At 41.8% G+C, this 21,109-nt stretch overlaps 1 protein-coding gene and 1 long non-coding RNA gene across 3 annotated transcripts in view; both read right to left on the reverse strand.

Annotated features, from left to right (window-relative positions):
• Positions 1-17,823, reverse strand: part of LOC109411655 (stabilizer of axonemal microtubules 1) — a 32,522-nt gene extending 14,699 nt beyond the window's left edge. For both annotated transcript variants that reach the window (XM_062842534.1, XM_062842533.1), the window contains exon 1: positions 17,459-17,823. The gene's annotated coding sequence lies outside the window, so the exon portion shown is untranslated. The remainder of the gene's footprint in view (positions 1-17,458) is intronic.
• The window catches only part of LOC134291749 (uncharacterized), a 401,595-nt gene that overhangs the window by 251,050 nt on the left and 129,436 nt on the right, over positions 1-21,109 (reverse strand). The window lies entirely within an intron of this gene.

Genomic DNA, 21,109 nt, shown 5'->3' on the forward strand with positions numbered 1-21,109 from the left:
GTGGTCGATTTGAGATTCCGTCTGCTGTGGTGATCTCCGGGTGTAACGATAAGGGAGGCTGTGTTGGAAAAAGGTGCTACGTATGGCCATATTTCTGGAGGCGGCGAAATCAATGAGTCGTAGGCCGTTTCGTTCGTCTGCTGGTGGGCGCTGAACTTACCTATCGTCGGTCTGAATTCCTCTTCCTGGCCTACCTGAGCGTTCAAATCTCCTGATGATCTGGACGTCGTGGCTTGGGACGCGATCGTACTCGCGTTCGAGCTGCGCGTAAAATGCGTCCTTGTCATCATCAGTACTTCCGGAGTGTGAGATGTGCACGTTTCTTATGCTGAAGTTGAAGAATCGGCCCTTGATCCTCAACCTGCACATTCTTTCGTCGACTGGCCACCAACCGATCACGCGCCTCTGCATATCACCCATCACGATGATAGCTGTTCCCAGCTCGCGTGTGTTGCCGCAGCTCTGGTAGAAGGAATGATTACCTCTAAACGTTCGCACCATGGATCCTGTCCAACACACCTCCTGCAGCGCTACGATGCCGAACCTGCGGTGAAGTTGAGAGATCGGCAGTTCCACGTACCAAGTTTCCAATCGCAAGTCCTTTTTGTTCGCTGGGGTCATTGCCATTGGTCTCGGTTCGTATTATTCTGTTGCTGATTTTCCGTTACAACGGTTTTTTACGGCTGGCTCGTAGGGCCTGACACCAACCCCCTTCTTTCCGGAGGACCATAGTGCACAGTTGAGCTTAGAGTCCTTCCCTGGCACTCGGACGTTGATCAGCCGCCCCTAACATAGGGATCAGACGCTGTTGTGAGCCGCTCCTCTTGGAGAACAGACGCTCAGGTTTGCCGAAGCAACCCCCCCCCCTTTCCTGTCAGCCTACGACCAAAGTTTCCACCGGGGTTGATTACCTGATTTTCCCTAAGGTTGCTCATAGTTTCCGGCCGGTACCACGTGGAGGTAGGGATAGGAGTTGCTAGGCAGATGCTAGTGGATCACAATGGGATCTGAATTGCGCAGCATACCCAGCCTAGACCGTGCCAAAAATCCAATCTGAGTGTCGTTTTTGCCATTGTGAAAACGAAACTGCTTAACATTTACTCTGCAGCTAAGGAGAGCTATCCAATCAAGGGTGTCAATATTTGGAAAAGGGGTATTAGAGCCCTTGGAAGTTTGGCAAAGTAATCCTAACAGGTTAATAGACTTATTTTTTATCTGTATTAACGAGATGTTTAGCCCTGGGCTAGTTCATCTCGGGACCCACGCTTTACTTCCCTTCCGAAGGAAGAACTCACATTTTGCGAGTTTGTCGGGAGTGGGATTCGATCCCAGGTCCTCGGCGTAATAGTCAAGTGTTCTAACCATCACACCAGGTCCGCTCCACATTAATAGACTTTATAAAACGAGTTGTGCCTAGTTGGGATCGAGTGCTATATCAACCAATGTCCATCACAGCTCAATTGTGACAGGATAATCGATTAGCACCAAATTAAATATGGGTCCATACCACAATATTCCTAAAATGGACGCAGTGGTTAAAAGGCTCTACAGATGAGGAAAAAAAAAACATCGTCCACACGGCGAAAATCGGGAGGCTACGGTGGGAGGGTCACGTCATCAGGATGTCCGAAAGCAACCCGATTAAAATGGTTCTCGTGAGCCATCCGACCGGTACAAGAAGACGTGGTGCGCAGCGAGCTAGGTGGGGCGATCAAGTGGAGAACGATTTGCGGTCCCTTCGCAGAATGCGGAACTGGAGACGCACAGCCATGGACCGCATAGAATGGAGACGACTCCTACGTACAGCAGTAGACACTCAGGCCTTAGTCCGAACGAACGAATAAGGTACAGAGGCACAGATTACCGTTTCAGTTTGGCGTTCAAAATACTGTCGCCTATCCTCCTCAACCTGCTCAACAGACTGAGACCTCTTGAGGAGTCCTTCGTCGTAGAATGTCGGGCTGGTTTACTTAAGGGCCGATCCTAAATGAATTTCGGAGTATCTGTTGAGCGTTGGCAGATAATACCGAAACATGGTTCACCGGCGAAACTTATTAGACTAATACGTGTAACACTGGATGGATCAGAATTAAGCATTTGGATCGCAGACGAAATGTCTACCTGGTTTGTTACATTGAATGGGTTGAAGCAGGGTGATGCTCTTAAGGATGTTGTTTGATATGAAGTTGTTGTGTAAGAACTTGTGTATCTCGGAACAGTTAACATTGATGTTTCCCGGACAACACTGATTCTTCGTGTGGTCATCTCCGGTTACGAGGTGTGTAGGCAGACCCAAAAGCTTTCGGATTTTTTTTTGCGTAAAATGCTGCGAATGGTTCTGAGTAACACATAAATAATTACACTGATTCCACAGGGAAACATGGTTGAACACCGCTGCAAAAAAGGGTTTAGGTTTGTTTGCCTGCCGTGGATGACGAGACTATCCCACGATGATAAAGGCGAGCATGCCAGCAGCTTCGACCTGATTATGTTCTAGGTACATTCCTGCCATGCGGCAGCCGCGCCTCGCTACAGCATGGTTTGTAAGCATGAAAAACTAACAGTCCTGTGACTTGGGTAAACATAACATGTAGGTCCTGCCGCCTGTAGAAGCGTGCTCGGTTGCGCAAAGTTAGCAGACGGCATTGTTGATGGCGCATGGCGGCGGCGACGAAGGATTGTTATTTATTCATGTCTTCTTTCATTCAACTCCACCGGGATAGCACCAGGATGTTATGCCTGCGAAAAGTTGTGTGACAAGGCAGACTGCCGTTTTTTTCAAAGCATTTTTTTTCCAACTATAGGTACAGGTACATATATGTTGACGAGAACTGGTAAGTTTGTGCTTTCGCATGCATACCCGTAAATCAACATAGTCCAAACAAGTGGCAAATATGCAATTCAAATGATGTTTTCCGACGAAAATCGATTGCCCACTCTTTCTAGGTGGACTTGATTCCAGAACACTGGGTTTGGGTTACTCGGCGGAATTCTTTTCGGAGTATGCCCGTTGGGTAAAGGTAAGATTGATTTCAAATGCAAGGTCATGTTTAATGGCGTCCAACATTGGGGGTGAATAATAATGACCAATTATTATGTCAATTAGGCATAGGTCAGGTTACAAATGCCTAAAATCATAGCCGCAGAGTCTTGGGTAAGGTTCACTGGTTCTCACGAAATGGTCAGCTCCCTGATTTTGGAAATCTTATGCTAGGTATGGACCTCGGGCTAACTCGCTCAAGATATAACAGTATTTGATTTGACATTCATTCTCAGCTTCGTACTGGGGCTAAGCAAAATTTAACGCTAGTTTATTTCTTGAGCGATTCTTTACCTGAATTTTCCACGCATTGAGATACATAGTTATGCTCGGTATCATCGCCACGGGGTTATGCATGATTCCTCCGGCCCAAACAGTTAAAATATTGTGTATTCACTCGATAGATAGATTATTCATTACACCAACAGCTAGCCATGAAAATGTTTGACACGTCTCAGGTCATTTTGACAGACCACACACATGAGCAATGCTCATGAGCATGAGCATAAGCATATGACTGCACAATTCGTAGTTGCTACTCCGCGATTGACCAGAGCATTCAAAATTGCACAAGGAACCATTGAATAGGGCTTGGGACTAGCTTACTATTCTCAATGTGCACAGTTCGAGAACTCACAAGTAATGTCAATAACGGCACTGGCCATGTCCTTACGGTCATCGAGGAGGGAATGGAATGTTAGTAAGACAACCGTTGTTATAGAGACCGGGAATCCCAGTGTCTCCACGATTGTCTTAGGAAGGAATTTTTGTTAGTAGGGTAGAGTATATTGTCAGGTCTAGGAATCATGTCATTTTTGCCGATTGTCGGAATAAGTTCCGGTCTTCGGCAACATTCATCATTGAGATCTGAAGAATTCAGTTTGGCTTTGACCCTATGACTTTATCCATGTGTAAATGCTCTACAAGGTGGAAAACTTTTTTTGAAAATTCTCCATAGTAATTCCCATACAAACCTATTTTGCTGTTGGGCCACCATTAAATCACCACCGAAATGGCTGAAAATTTCACAGGACTCTAGTTTTGCATCAAGGATTCTAATGAACATATGTGAGCTTTGAATTTTCAACATATTTGAAATCTGAACTGCACTAATGCACAGCAAGGATCAGAACAATACTAAACACTAAATCGCGCATCTATTGTTTTTCCCATTTTGACAGACCACACACATGCACGAAAAAGACGGATCGTATATTCTATTTTATCGATCTTGTTACCGCTCATACTCATGCTCATGTTACATCTGTCAAAATGACCTGAGAGTAGTCAGTCATTTTGAGGTTAGATCACTTTTTAGATAATCCAAGTAGGCATTTTATAAAAAAAGTGCCTCTAACCCTTTAATAACGGATGTGCCACATTAGCCCAGTCGAGGAAACCGACCTTTACAAACCGTAAAAAAACCTCATGACGAAGAGAACAAACCTGCCGACAATACCCAGAGCCACCCTATAACCACAGACGTAACTCTTAGAAGAAATTCAATAACACTTTTTCCCGATTGATTTTTCATGAACACACTGCCACTTATTGGTAGAACCGCGCGAAACACTGTCGGGTTGGCCATTATGGATTGCGATTAGATGTTTGTCTATTACACGAATCGCCTATAATTTGCGTTTGCACCATTCAGCAACGTGTACACTGGCACACGTCAAAGCGATAGAACACTAGCGTCTCTGGTGGGAAGATAGCGGAAATCAAATGAAACTTAAATTCATCGCTAAACGCATGCGCCAAACCGTTTTGAAGAGTGTTACGTCTGTATGTCTGTAGTTTGTAGTATAATGATAAAATCAGTATACAGATATAATGACAACGTATTCGGCCTAACGACCCTTTCGATCTAACGGCATTCGGTCTAATGGCTTTCGGCCGAACGACCTACTTCCATTTTACGGAAAATCCATATGATATCCTGTACGTTTCTGAAAAATCCGTATATCAATATTTGTAACTACGCCCGTCGTTCAGTATGGCCCTCGACGAACCGCTACCAATTGTTCTACAGTATTGTTCCGATTTTATCACGCCCCATTTCAAAAATGCTTTTAAATATTCTACAAAATCTATACGCATTTTTGATATTTTTAACGTTGCAAAACGCGCTTTCAACATTTATCTTGAAGAAGAGGGGAAACACTTGCTCTCAAATGTAACAGTAAATGAATGAAAAATGAAGGACTATCGCGCGGAGGGCGTAATAAAATCGGAACATTACTGTATTACCAACTAGACTACCACCCGAGTGACAAGAAGAAGTCCTGTTCAACGACGTAGGTTGAACTTGCTCGAAGTTGCTGCATCCTACTCTTACACGTTTGTTGACTAATGGGTAAGAGCAAGATGCAGCAACTTCAAGCAAGTTCAACCTGCGTCGTTGAACAGGACTAATGTGTGCTGTCACAAATGATGATAGGCAGAAATGTGTTTCTATGAGATCAGGCGAAACAGTTTTTTGCTCGTATTAGGAAAAGTGCTAGATCAAATAGTTTTTAAGCTGAAAATTCTCTTTTCATACGTAAATAAGCCTAAGTTCTCTGAGTTTGTTACTTAGTTCAGTTCTCTTTTGTCAGTTATTGAAACACTTAGTTACTAAAAAGGTAAAGTGTAAACTTTGAGTTCGTTAATTCGACAGCATTCTGATAAGTTTGTTTTCCTACTTAGCTAGCTGACGACTAGACGTTTATTCAGTTGAGAAACCCGGATCAGATTGAAACTGCATACTCGTTTAAAGTTGTCTACACAGATTGGTAAGAATCTAACAGAATTATTATACAATTTGTATGCTCAGTCTTCAATAATCCTATCAGCAGTTCAGATCGATCGCAGTTGCTCAAAAGATAACGTTTCTCGGAAGAATGATCTTGTTCGAAGTATAGTGAATTACTAAAATTAAGGTAAAACCCTATTGTTAACGTCACATATTAACAAATTTATATTTGTAGAAATTTATATCAGTTTCTCTCAATAAATGTTGATGAATTCGGTTAATTCAGGCGACGATCGCAGCTATTCTTCCAACAATATTATTTTACAAAAAAAAAATGTAAAAAATGTAGGGTGTCTACTCGTAAAACAAAATCGAATTTGAACCTGAGATTCCTGCATGAATTATGCAATGACAACAAATAGCTGGGACAGTCTTTTCTTTTTTCTTACTACTTATTCTCCCTGATAAACAGGAGAAACAAAAAAAAAACTGCTAACGCAAGTAACTACAACTAAGATTTAAAAAAAATCCTGTTTTGATTCCTTCAGGGATTTCTACGAAAATTACTAAAAAATGTCTTAGAATGTTCCCAGTAATTCCTGTTGGAAATCACCTTGAGATTCCTTTGTGAATTCTCACTGATATTGGTTCAGGAATACTGCTGGGATTTATTTAGAAATTTATAATTGACTCCGCCAAAAAAATTTGCTGGGATACCTCTCTGAAAGAATCCTTGGGAAAATCTCAAGATCGATATCGATAGGAATCTTTGCAGAAATCCCTGAAGCAATCCCAAAAAGAATGTTTAGACTTTACAGGAATGCCATGAGGCACTTGTGGAGGTAATCAAATCTAAAAGGTTTTCTAAAAAGATTTCTTTAGGAGTGCTTCCAGGAATGGCTGCAGGATTCTCTATTGGGATTGCTGAAGAAATACCTTCAAGTATTCCTCCAGAAATTTCTGCAAGGATTCAACCAAGAATTCTTATGGGATTACCACTTTTGCTGGGATTTCACTAGAAATTCCTGCTGTAATTTGTTCACGGATTGTCTAGAACTGTAGTATTCCTCCTGCGAATACTCTAGAGATTATTATGGGAACTTCTGTTGGGATAGCTTCAGGACTCCTCTAGACATGTGTGGTAGACATCCTCTATGATTTTTTTCTGAGTTTCTGTTCTTGCTAGAAACTCTTGAGTAATTTCAGCAAGAATTCCCGAAGAAATGCTAGTAGAATTTCCTGAAGGGATCCAACAGTAATTATTGGATTAAAGCCTGTATCCACAATAATCGGGACACAGAAATACAGCTGTAATTCTGCAATAGATACATTGAAATTGCTCAAATTTGGCCTAATAACATCTTAAGATATGTTCACTTCAACTATAAAATTTCATGTGAATCGGTGCAGAACTTTTTGTTGTAGCAATGAAAAAGTAAAAATTTTACATTTAATGTGCACCATTGAATTTTGTACAATCCCTAGTTTTGCTTGTCAGCGCTGTAACTTTTGAATTTGATAAAGGAAATCGCTGAAATTTTGAACCTAAACTTGTCAATCTACATTTGTTGCATTGGCAAAATTAAAAAAAAATCGATGCATTATGAACAATTCTATAGTCGAAAGATGTATTGGGACAGAACGTGATTTTAGTCCTTCAGACAGCAATTAGTTAGCACCCTTTATTGTTTCGATTGTACTATTATTGATTGTACTATACCAATAGTCATGAAATTTTGCAGGCATAATAGACACATAACCAACTACCTTCTGTGAAAATTTCATGTAAATTGGCAGAGAAATTCAAAAGTTATGAACAGGCAAACATCGCACATGAAAAACACGAAAAAAAATTCACTAACACTCACCCTTATCAACATCAGTAGCATTCAAACCATTTGATCAAAGTTAATGAAATTTTGCAAGAACTATCATAACTGCTAATCAGGGGTTCCCAACCTTTTTGAGGTGGTGACCCCTTTTAAAAATTGTCAAAACATCTGGGGCCCAATGAAAACTTTTAGAAAAAAATATGAATTAAATAAACGAAACCAAGTTATTTGGGTATAGTGGCGTAGCCAGAAATTTACTGAGGAAGGGATTTCCAACGATCAATAAAATTTTTCTTTTATTTGACACTCAACATTTCGTATACAACGACGCCATCCTACATTAAATTTCAATTGCAGCTAAAAAAATTTCTTCTGATATTGTTTTATACTGAAAATTAGTTCCTAAAATTGTGGTTCTTGGGGGTGGCGGTTGGGGGTTTGGTAGTGGTTAATCCTAAAAAAATGGAAAGGGTGCTAAACGAATGTCTCGTTAAATTCCTGTGTTTTCCAACCCATTTTTAGAGATAAGCAAAACTCGTAATTCTCCTGGAAACTTATTCTGAAATATTCACAAATACAGTTTGATAATCTAGTGGCATAACTCATACCATCATAGAACTGTAATGAAGAGATCTGCACGACTATGACTGCTAAGGAAGGTGAAGCTCCGTCTATTTATATTTACACAGGAAAACTCCGTGTCATATTTACACAGGAAAACTCCGTGTCGGATTGTCTTGGAAAAGGATTTCATTCTTGTGATTCTAGCGGATCCTGTGCAGAATGATTTGGAGCAGAGGATTGGAAATTTTTCGAGAGGATTGGAAATTTTTCTATATATTTCTATACTCAATATAAATATGAAAAAAAAAAGATTCTGAGCAAGGATGTTTTTTGATCATTTGGCAATCGCTTTACTTATTTGGTCTTACTTCTACCATAGTTATCGGTATATTGGGGCTGATAATCAGCTCATATTATTCATTTGCTCGTAATTGATGACGTACAACCCGACATAACCTATTATGTATCAGTCTGTCGAAATTTGTCAGGGTTTTTCATTTTTTTTTTGCCCAGCTAGACATTTCATTCAAATGACAAGAAATCGCTTCTCATTTGAAGAGAGCTCTGATTGACTGAAACCGTTTTAAGCATGACTAGAAGCAAAAATGACTGAAAGATTTGTTGGTTACTGTTCATATGAATGAGATGATTTTTTGCAGCACTGATCCAGGGGATTTAGGGGGATTTCAAGGATGTTTCAGAGGACTACCCCTGGAACGTTTGGAATACCTCTGAAATATCATAAAACGTCGAACGAAACCCCTTGTAACTCACTGAAACACCTCTTGAGGCTTGAGGCCAGTCTGGAGAACAGCTTGAGAACAGTCCGGAAAACCCGTGAAATGCGCCTGAAAACCCTTGAACCTCATGATACACCTCTGGCACTAGCCCCTTTTGAAGCAATGCCTTTGTAAGAATTCGCTTTCAGCCCTTACCTGCTGTTACCCGGCAGGGCGGCCTAAAGCAGGGTACCTCCACTAATATTTGAATTTCGGATGGAATTAAATGTAAAAATAATAATAAATCAATTTTGCAATAAAAACTCTATTATGTACGTCTGACCTGTTTTGCCCCTTTCTCCCCTTTGGCACTTCGGCTTCGGTCGACTCGTTGGGGCCCTTGCTGCAGTGGTGGTGATGGTCGCTGTTGGCTTCTGCGCTCCCGCACGGACTATGCGGAGCTTCTTCTTCTTCTTCTTCTTTCTTCTTCTGCTTCACTTTTGGGCACTTTTGGACTGTAAAACAGTCGTCCTTGACGTTTAGCTAGGGGGAAGAGCGGGCTCCTTTGTCGGATCCCCCCTAGCGACGGTGGTGTAAAAACACCGAACTACCTACTCGCCGTAGACAGTTCCGGCAGAAACCGCAGTTTCGAACCCAAGAATAGCACGCCCCTTTGTGCTTTCTTGCTTCGTCTTCCTTGGCACTTAGCTACACGGGCGAGACAAAGCTCTATTGGCTGAGCCCGTGTAGCGAAGACGGTGGGATATTGGACACTTTGCGAACCGCAATGGCGGTGGTCCTCACCCTAGCACAGCACTTTCACTGCACTTCACTGTGCCCGAACCACGGGCCGGCACAAATGTTCGGGGGGATTACTGTTCACTTTCCACTCCCGACGAGGCTAGGAACAACCATCTAGCCTACGGATAACGCGAAAACGGCACTAAATTAATTACTTCGGCACGTATTCCACGGAGTAAAAAGATGCGTCCGTCGCGATTCGTGGTTCGACACTTTTCTCCTCAATCAAAACAAAACAGCCACACACCACATCTCCACCGTGCTTTTCTATTCTGCTGCTGATGCTGTTGCGGTTGATGTGTGCAATGAGGGGGAGATTGGGGGTCAAATGCCTCACCGGTACAATAAATACGTTTTGATTTCCCTACATTCTAATTAAACAAATATCAAATAAAAATTTATAAAAACAAAACAAACAAATTGAAATATTGCAAAACACAGTGGTGTAGGTGGGTAAAATGCACGCAACATAGAAAAATGCCCTAAATTGTAACCACAGGTTACAATCTCGCCCACACCGAGGAGAAAAAATGCGAGCATTTTTTTTTAGCTAGCCCTAACACCTAACACCGATAACAATAATAATGAACCGAATTAAAAAGAAATAAATTAACATGAAAATATGAATAAAATAAATAAAAAAAGTGTAAATAAAAAATCTGCCTAACCTAACCAAACAAAGACATTTTCCACAGATTAAAATGTAACAAAGACACAATCAGGGAACGACCGAACAAAAAGAAAAAGCTAAATCGGTACATCGTCTCACGGTTGTTCTGCAGACAAGGACTGGGACCCGTCGCTATTAACGGCACCAGACCACCCTCGACACATCCGGTTCTCAATGGGAGAACTAAGAATCTTCAACTCCCCCAGACCAATTCGGGATAACACTCAAAACAACCTGACTTCCTAAAACCCTGCTAGCCTCTGGTCGGAAGTAGCATAGCAGAGGAACGGTTGTCGTGGTCTTGTTTTTCTTGTTTTCTTTTTTTCTTCCGACGTCCAGTATTCCCGTCCTGACGGTATTTATATTTACTAGACAGGTGGGGTTTCAATTCAATCCACATTCATCCAAAGTGTATCACTCATTCATCCCAATCATTGGCCTACGCGCACACACAATCACACAAGACATTTGAATGAACACCCCGCCATTTCACACACTTTCATTTATTTTCATTCACTCTCATTATTTTCACTCACACAATACATTTTCCCACTCATACAGCACACAAAATACCAAAACAAACGGGCAATGGACGCAAGGTATTGTCTTTTACGCTACAAGTAATTCCTTTCCCAAGGATACTTGAGCAAGACACCGAACGTGAATGCAGATCAATTACGAACTGATTCCGTTTGGAATCAGTCGAATTTCCCTGATTCTGGCAGATAAAAACAACGAAGAACAAACAAATTAAAAAAAGATTAAAAGGTGTTGTCATCTATGCGCGGGAAATAAACATGAAGATAACTTTCAGTGTACAGGTGCGCATACATAGATGACCTCCCGAATGGATCGGCGGTCGTGGTTGAGTCCTTCTGTCAGGGAAGGAAGATTAAGTTGGGGTGTATTGATGGTATAATGAGGCTCGAACCCCTAGAGGTTCACAACCTCGAAGAGTTGTCAGGTGCCGGGAGATTTAGGTGTCGGCTCCTGAGGAAAGAAGATGATTGCCAGCGTGAAGTGATGCGTGATGCTCCCGGATCCATCGATCTTCGGAAGCTCCCAAGTGAGCAACCTGGTGAAGTGGATATGGTGGATCCGAGGAGCTCCTGGAAGATTTTATATTCACGCTGGCTTGGGAAAATTTGCTGTCACCCTCCAACGGCTCAATCAGGCTGTGTAGGCGACACCATTCTTCTTCAGGTGAGTATTGTGATTAAAGCTAGTGTACTAACCAAAACCCACAATCTCACACTGAATTTGATATCTACTTGCAGGTCATCGTTGAGCAATATGCAAGCAACGGATGCCTGGATCAAAGTAATTGAAAAATTTATCTTTGAAGTAAAATTTAGTATTCACTCCCACTGTACCAATTTGGGAAAAAACGCTATGAAATTTTGACATGGAAACAGCCTTTGAAGAATTGGTACAAATAGAAGCTACGGGAAGTTTTCATTGAAGATTTACAGAGGGATTAGATTGCCAACATGATTAGTTGGATCTAATCCCATTTTGCAAACAATAAGGGCAGCGAGAAGCTTCAAATCCCTTAAATCCACACAGTACGCAGAAAACACGCTTGGGCTTTGAACACTTTTCATGTTCATGCCCCTGAATTCCGCAGTTGTAACACACTCCCAAGTGTGGCGGACGGTGTTTGTCCACCAGGGAGCTCAAACATATTATGCCTTCTTGTCGCGACTGTGGAGATTTAGGGATTGGGCTAGTCTTCTCTCGGAGATGTCTTTCGGGTCGACCTCCCGTTTCTTTGAAACGAAGAGGTGGAGGTCTATTTCGTTTTGGTGACGATGGAGGGCTATTCTTGTTGTAGAATACCCTTGGTTTGTACCCATTTCCGTTGTCACGAGATTGTTGTTGCTGCTGGCTTTGTTTATAACCATCATATGCAGGCTTACTTGAAATTGTAGATGCTTCCTTGGGAACTCCAAATACTTTTTGGTAAATGGAGGTTTTGGAAGCATCAATGGTCTTTCCGATGAGCATCAACTCGGACAATGTGTTCACCGGCTTGAAGACGAGAACCTGCTTGTAATCAGGTCTCAGGTTTCGCTTAAGGATGTTCAACTTCTCGTGGAGACTTAGCGGCGCAGGCATAGCACGGAAGATTTTCTCCATCTCAAGATAAAAATCTTGGAAGGATTCATTCCTCTGCTGTCGCCGCTGAGACGCTTTCATCCTCAGCGCAGCATCAAGTTCCGGGTGCACGAAGTTCGCCTTCAACTCGCACACCAGGTGGTTCCAGTTGTAGAACCGCTTCTGGGAACGCATCGCTTGAAACCAAGCCAACGCGTTACCGGTGAACAAATGCATTGCCGAGCTAAACAGTTCTGCCTCGGACATTTGTTCTGACTCAGCGTAATGGTGGACACATTCCAAAAATTCGTTGAGTCCCATTCCTTCGTCATTCCCAGCATACTTCCTGATTTTCCAATCGGCCACCCGTTGGGGCCGACGCTGGTAACCGGTGATTTCCACCGATGCTGCTCTTTCCGACTGACGCGGAAGCGTTAAATTCGGAAGAGTAGTCTGTTGATAAAAGTTCTGGGAATTATGCGAAGGTCCGAGATTCTCAGGACTTTTGGAACTGTCCGCATTACGGTAGTCAAAACGTCTTTGAAATGGTTGATTGGGTAGTCCAAAGTTCTTGCCAGAAGTTTGCTTCTGCAGGTTCTCTGGAGTACCCAAACCTTCTAACGCTTGCGGGTCAAAATCAGGCAAATCCGGTAGATCGGGGCTTTGTTGCAATCGAAGATCTTGCGTATCTACCGGCAAACTCGGGGAGTTTACGTTAGGAATAATTTTGCTGACGATGTCCTGTAACTCAGAAATCTTCTCGCGAAGTGTTTGCACTTCGCGGTTAGTTTTCTGTAGTCCGGATGCAATCGTGCCAATGGACGCAAGGCCGCTACCTAGTTTTCTGACTACATCTTCGAGTGAATCAACTCTAGATGCAGTCCTAGTTTCGCTTTGATTGATCTGCTCTTGCGTCCTTTTAATCTCCGCCCTTATGTCAAGTAAGACATCGCGAATTTCTTCGCCCACCGCCTGATTGGAGGATGCTTCAACGATTGGAAGTTGGTTTCCTTTCGCTGAAACATCCTTTCCCGCGGCAATTTGAGCCAGCAAATCCTCACCATCATCTTCTTTGTCTTCCTCGGTTGGCGTGAGAGAAGGCACCAAACTATTCGCGAAGTGGTAGTTATGGAGGGCTACCACATCGCTCAACAAATCTGCAAAGGCCTTATTGGCCTCCCCCACGACATAGTTTTTGACGATTTGGAGCCGAGCACCCAGATGGAGCAATCTGCTCCGGTATACCTCCATATTCGGACACCTGTACCCCAAATCTTCCTTCATGGACTCAAATTTGCCACGACAAAGTTCCAATTCCGCGTCAATATCCCCTTTAAAGGAGCGGACAGCGGTCTCGGAGCATTTCTGCTCACTGATCAAAAACGCCCGCAGTCGACGACGCTTGTTGGAACTGGATTGACCCGATCCAGGAGGGATAACAACACCGCGGGAGTTCAATTCAAAGTCAATTTCGTCAGGTTCTAAGTGATCGGCACGCAAATGGAAGTAGGCGACGTTGAACTCCCCCAACATCAACATGTCGATCGGCATTTTGATAAATGAGCAACACAAATTTTCAAAATGTGGACGAAATTAAAACTTACCAACTGTTTTGTAAGTATACATACGGTGAGGAATAATTTTCTAGCTCATTAACGGTTCCAAAATGGTTTTCAGTTATCAGGTTGAATCAAATGCTACCCCAAATCGGCCCAGAAGAATCAAAAATCCCGCCCTGAGAACAAAGAGACCCAAAATGCACCAATTCGTTCTGCAGACGAGACGAATAACCGATTTAGGACACAAAACAACAAAATAAAATAAATAATACGACCACGCGACTGTGGAAAATATCCCCACCACTGTGTTTATTCCACCCAAAATCCAAATTTTGGTGGAAGTACCCCTCGCTCAGTGGAAAAAATCGAAGATTTTTTCGCAAAATTTACGTTGGGCGCCAATTGTAAGAATTCGCTTTCAGCCCTTACCTGCTGTTACCCGGCAGGGCGGCCTAAAGCAGGGTACCTCCACTAATATTTGAATTTCGGATGGAATTAAATGTAAAAATAATAATAAATCAATTTTGCAATAAAAACTCTATTATGTACGTCTGACCTGTTTTGCCCCTTTCTCCCCTTTGGCACTTCGGCTTCGGTCGACTCGTTGGGGCCCTTGCTGCAGTGGTGGTGATGGTCGCTGTTGGCTTCTGCGCTCCCGCACGGACTATGCGGAGCTTCTTCTTCTTCTTCTTCTTTCTTCTTCTGCTTCACTTTTGGGCACTTTTGGACTGTAAAACAGTCGTCCTTGACGTTTAGCTAGGGGGAAGAGCGGGCTCCTTTGTCGGATCCCCCCTAGCGACGGTGGTGTAAAAACACCGAACTACCTACTCGCCGTAGACAGTTCCGGCAGAAACCGCAGTTTCGAACCCAAGAATAGCACGCCCCTTTGTGCTTTCTTGCTTCGTCTTCCTTGGCACTTAGCTACACGGGCGAGACAAAGCTCTATTGGCTGAGCCCGTGTAGCGAAGACGGTGGGATATTGGACACTTTGCGAACCGCAATGGCGGTGGTCCTCACCCTAGCACAGCACTTTCACTGCACTTCACTGTGCCCGAACCACGGGCCGGCACAAATGTTCGGGGGGATTACTGTTCACTTTCCACTCCCGACGAGGCTAGGAACAACCATCTAGCCTACGGATAACGCGAAAACGGCACTAAATTAATTACTTCGGCACGTATTCCACGGAGTAAAAAGATGCGTCCGTCGCGATTCGTGGTTCGACACTTTTCTCCTCAATCAAAACAAAACAGCCACACACCACATCTCCACCGTGCTTTTCTATTCTGCTGCTGATGCTGTTGCGGTTGATGTGTGCAATGAGGGGGAGATTGGGGGTCAAATGCCTCACCGGTACAATAAATACGTTTTGATTTCCCTACATTCTAATTAAACAAATATCAAATAAAAATTTATAAAAACAAAACAAACAAATTGAAATATTGCAAAACACAGTGGTGTAGGTGGGTAAAATGCACGCAACATAGAAAAATGCCCTAAATTGTAACCACAGGTTACACCTTCTTGGTGGTTCCGGAGAGACGAAGGGTTTGGCGACCATAGGAATGTGTTTTAGTGGGTCGAGGATAGAGTAGTCCTGACTTTTACTTTTGTTGTAGAAGACGGCCTAAACCCCACACTACCCTAACCTTCCTGTTAGGGTGTTTGTTGAGCAGATTTTTCCCCCTATGGTTTAAAAGAAAAAAAAACACACCTCTGGAATGCTTCTGCAACCCCCTGAAACCCCAAGAAACGCCCATGAAACCCTTTGAGATTTCCTGGAATACTCCTGAAATCCCCTGGAATGCCTTTTAAACCTCCTTGAAGATCTATTGTACCCCTCTGAAACGCCTTGCAACCCCCTAGAACGATCCTGAAACACTCTGGAACGCATTTTTAAGCTCCTGGAACACCTCCTGGGACACATTGAACACTCTAGAACGACCCTGAAACCCCCTAAGACACCCCTGGCCTAGGGGCCCTGGGACCCCCTTAACCCTCGGAATCCCTCTGCAAACCCCCTGAAATCTCTTGGAAACTCCTGGAACGTTCCTGAAACCCTCTGGAACACCTCTGGAACATCCTTGGATCTGGAACACCCTGAAACCCCTTGAAATGCAAGTTAGACATCTGGAAGTCATCTACATCATCCGTTTACATTGCGTGAGAATTATTTAAGTTCGACTTATAATAAAATTTTAGAAACTGTACAACATTTGGGTAGTGTTCAACAATTGACGAATCACCCTAATGTACGTTAAAGTGAAGGCAATATTTTTAAAGTTTGGCGGTGCACCAGATAAAAATTTAAATTACATTTAAGCACCTTGTCGTAAAATCAACAAATGCTGAAGGACGCAATATCTTTCTCATTTCTAAGAATTCTGACACAACCTAATTTGTCAATTAATAATTCGTGACTGACTCTATCCGACCACAGCAGCATGTTTAGCACTTTCTTCTTTAGCAGATATCACGAAGGCAACCACGATGGTCTATTTAAGTAATACACAGGCACAAGGCTTGTGATAGCTCAGCTACGTGGAGCGACTGCAATATGTAAAGGCTATCAAAACCTTTCTATCTCCAGATTTAGAAATGGATCTTCCTTTTTCACAAGTTTAATTCCAAACTAATTAACATATTGTGCATTTCACCCAATTTATTGCTTATTAATAAAGGGATAAGTGCTCCAAAAGGCGATCGAAGACTAACGTATGCTTTTACTGCACTTTTGCGGCACACTGAAAAAAGTACATTTTGTGGTGATAAGATTTATGATATGATCGACTATGAACCCTGTTATGTTTTATTTCCCACTACAAATTTGATTTGATTTTCAACTTTTATACGTCAAATTGGCTTATATTTTAAATATGGACGTTTCACAAGTTATAAAACGATTCCTGTAGGTGACGTTCATAAATTACGTCATGATTTGTAAAATTGTTGATTTTGGAAAATTTGATGAATTTTGTTTTTTTAAGAAGAGTAAGGTTAAAATATAAATACATTTACAAATACAAACGATTTTCCAGTAAAAATGTTTGGTCAAAAATTTTTGTTGCCAAAATCGGTAAGAAATTGTTGCCAAAAACGGGTGTTGCCAAATTCGGGAGTAGACAAAAACGGGTGTTGCCAAAATCGGTAAGAAACTGTTTTCACATTAGTCAAAAATGACTTATTATGAACTTTAATAAATTGATAAGGTTCAAGCGTTCCTCTAGATCATTCTGTGTAAAATGAAAAAAAAAAAAAATACAGGAAATTGCGATACCACATGTCATCCGTTTGATGCAGCATTCTCATCCCACTTCTGTGAGTTCCTCGCTCCACTGCGAACTCCCCGCTTTTGATATGCAAACACTTTCACTATCGGTCGACCGACCTTATTCCATCACAATAAAATTGTTATAACAACACGCCACCGAACGAAAAGCACCTCTTTAATCAATAACGAAATCCATTCAGCGCCACTTTTTTTTGTTTGGTATTTTTTGGTGTTTCAACGGTTTTAGCAAGTTCAAAACGACCTTCAAACAGCGAGCACTTGATTTGTTGGTTTTCACTCTTCCTTTTAATGGACTGTTTTCGTTGTTTCCTTCTCAATGATCAATAAGTCATCTGTAATTCAATTTGAAGTAAATGCCACGCACTAACGGGAGAACTTTTAGACTTAGATGCGACCGAAAAAAACAAGCTGTTTTTTTTTTGAGAATTTGAAATTCAAACTAGGCAAACGGACACACGCTTCTTTCCGGTTTCCCGCGTCGATGTGAACCGCGCGACCGCCAAACACCGACTAGCGAGCACGAAGCCCAAAACAATTGGGGTTGGTGATGACGCGGGCCCGCCGGACTCGCGTATACCTGACCTGGCTTCTGATGTCTGTTCTGCGGAGTGTGACCTCTTCTCTCATTCTCAGTTGAAAGCTGTTTGTTACGTTACATGCGGGGTGGTGTGCTGTAGAGCAGCGCAGCAGAAACACAATTTTGGAGGTATGCTGCAGCAAAATGCCTAGTTCTAGTGCTAGCTATAGTGCTTCTTGTGCAGACAAACACAACAACGGAACTCGGAAATCAACAATTCGTCGTGCGCCACCCATCATTGCTGCTACGTATTTGCTGGGGTGGATCGGCTACCGCCTGCAATTTACACGTGTTCTTTCTCTGTGTCATATATGTAGATGAAGGGGGTGGAATAACATACGGCATCAAAGGACAAACGTCTGGACTCTGGAGATATTCGTTTAAAATGAGTTTTTATTTATTTGGGATGCAAACACAGTAGTGCAACACATAAGAAGTGTCCTCAATTTCTTGCTCAATTTCGACTTTAGTTTCGGAAAATACCTATAAAAAATTGCAAAACAAACTCATTTGAGCTGCATCATGTTTATAATGCAACTCAAATGCAACTAATTTCAGTTGCATAATGAACCAGTTCGGAAAAAATGGCCATTATGACACCAAAATGAGCTGCAGGGGGTGGCCAAAATGTTGGGATAGGCAACTTTTTTTTCTCACAAAAAAAGTCAACATGCTGTAACATTTCATAGAGTGCATAAAAAATTATCAAATTTTGACTGTTTGTCAACCTATTATATGTGCATCATTGGTACAAATTTGGACTCAGTTGGTTAATCTTTCGCGAAGCAGGAACTGTTCTCGTAAACCACCATATTTTAGACTACCAATTTTTGAACTCCGTGAAAATTGATATCGATACAGTGGGGACCCAATTTTGTCACCCCTTGATTTTGTCCATCTCCGATTTTGCCAGCTTCTTGTCAAGATCGTGCCAGCCATTTTACCCTTCTTAACCTCTAAGAAGGGTATAAAAGCCGCATGGAAAACTGACTTTCGATCCGATCACTTACGTTTCTCAGCCGTCTGTAAACCGATTTGGGTTCTCTTAGCACGAAATGAAAGCTACTACAACCTAGTAGAACACTATTGAATTTTATTTCGATTGGAAATTTACAATCGAAATAAAATGCAATAGCATTCTACTACCAAGCTCAATAGCGTAGCTACCAAGATACCCGAGCAGAAGAGAATATCTAAATAATAACAACGGAATCATAAAGCCTGTTTTTATATCTTGGTTTGTTATTATAAACTTATTGAGGTATTACCGTTCCATAACATTTTGTTGGACAATCTTATTTTGTTATGATCGTGCTATTGGTATATTTTCTTTACATTACATTTCAATAACATGTTTTGTTTGTAGCATAAGTTCAGTTACTATTGTGTTATTGAGACTGTAAAAATATTTGATCTTTAATAACACAACAATAACTAGTTTTAACAATAAAACTTACAATTACAATTATAACAAGCTTTGCAATCAAAACTACACCATTCGAGATTAACGTTGTTCACAGTATTACGTGAGGAACTAATGAGAAAATACTATTTTCTCAGCCTTTTGTTGTATAAGCACTGTGATAAGTATACCTGTTTTTAAGTTTCAGTCGGGTACGAGTATGTATACATAAATTGCAACAGAGTGTTAGCCATTTTACGTCTTGGCTCAGCTGGTGGAATTCCAGGATGGCACTTACAAAGTCATTTCACTGATTGATAATTTTCACCCCAAAAGTAAAGTTTTTGATTTTTATATCAAATTACATTCATTATAATGAAATGCTTTGCAGTATAACTTTCAACCTCATTGACTGATGAAATCCATCGATAAATATTCAAAATTTAGACGCTAGAAATTGCGAAAAGCGATCAATTTCACCCAAAAAATGGTATTGAGATTTCTTTTACACTTGTGGAGCGGACCTGGTGTGATGGTTAGAACACTTGACTATCACGCCGAGGACCTGGGATCGAATCCCACTCCCGAAAAAACTCTTCCTTCGGAAGGGAAGTAAAGCGTGGGTCCCGAGATGAACTAGCCTAGGGCTAAAAATCTCTGTTAATACAGATAAAAAAAATCTTTTACATGAATTAATCGAGATTCAATAGAAACTACTAAAATTCCTGTGCAGACAGACATCATACATTTTTTTCCCGGTGCCTTTTACAATTTCCCGTGTTTTCCCGTATTTTTCCCGGTAATTTCGAATTCCCGGGTTTTTCCCGGTTTTCCCGTATTTCCCGGATAGATGGACACCCTCGAGCAATCAATACACTGATGCGAGAACACAGATCACACCGTCGGCTAATACCACTTTACACACGGATGAGTAACAGCTGATCAGTAGAGGCGATAGTCTGCACCGGCAGGTAGTGTCCGTGTACTAGCTAGGGAATTCCCAAACTCAACCGGAACGAATGGCCCAAAAGTGTACCAGACGGCGTGACCCTTTTCAACCCGACGGTTTACAAATTGTACGAAATTGTGTGACCTGTTGATTTGTATATCGAGTGAGTTTGTGTTATGTATATTTGTATGTTTAATGTTAATTTGTGCCCATATCCATAGGTTTTTATAGTATTTATGGCAAATAAACGGTTACTATTTACTAAAATAACCAAAACCCATTCATATTCTCGCTGTTGTAGTCAATCACAGCATTCAACAGCTGGTTAAAATAGGATTTCGATGTCGTATGATATCCCTCTCATGCTTCTGGAAAATTTCTTAGAGTGCTCTCAGTAGCTTGCTCTTCGAACACACCAAGTGATTTTCCAGTATCATCTCAGACCTGCTTTACGTGGAATTGCAGAATATGAAACTTTGAGAAATTCGGCCAATGAAGGGTCTTCCATATCGTTCCAAACCTAGCCTTCAACGTGATATAGGGGAACTTACGTATTTTCGGCAGTTTTGTTTTCTTCGTCATGAGGGGTTTTCTGAAACCTGTTGAGCTCAAAGTTGGACCCAACTCCTTCCCAATCAAGCTGAGTTATATGCCCAAATTTCAGGCAATTCGGCCTACAAAAAAACCCCCATGACGAAGAGAACAAATCTGCCGATAATACCCTCCGTCACCCTAGTCTGGATCCAATTTATCTATGAAACACGTTCTGTAGAAGTCTTTGTTGAGTTTTAATGCCTAAAATATAATTATTTTTAAACCATCATAGTAAATTAAACGCTTACATTTAAAAGATCGTGTAGAGCGGTATTGAAT

The sequence above is a fragment of the Aedes albopictus genome, chromosome 3 (assembly GCF_035046485.1).
Source record: "Aedes albopictus strain Foshan chromosome 3, AalbF5, whole genome shotgun sequence".
Lineage (NCBI taxonomy): Eukaryota > Metazoa > Arthropoda > Insecta > Diptera > Culicidae > Aedes > Aedes albopictus.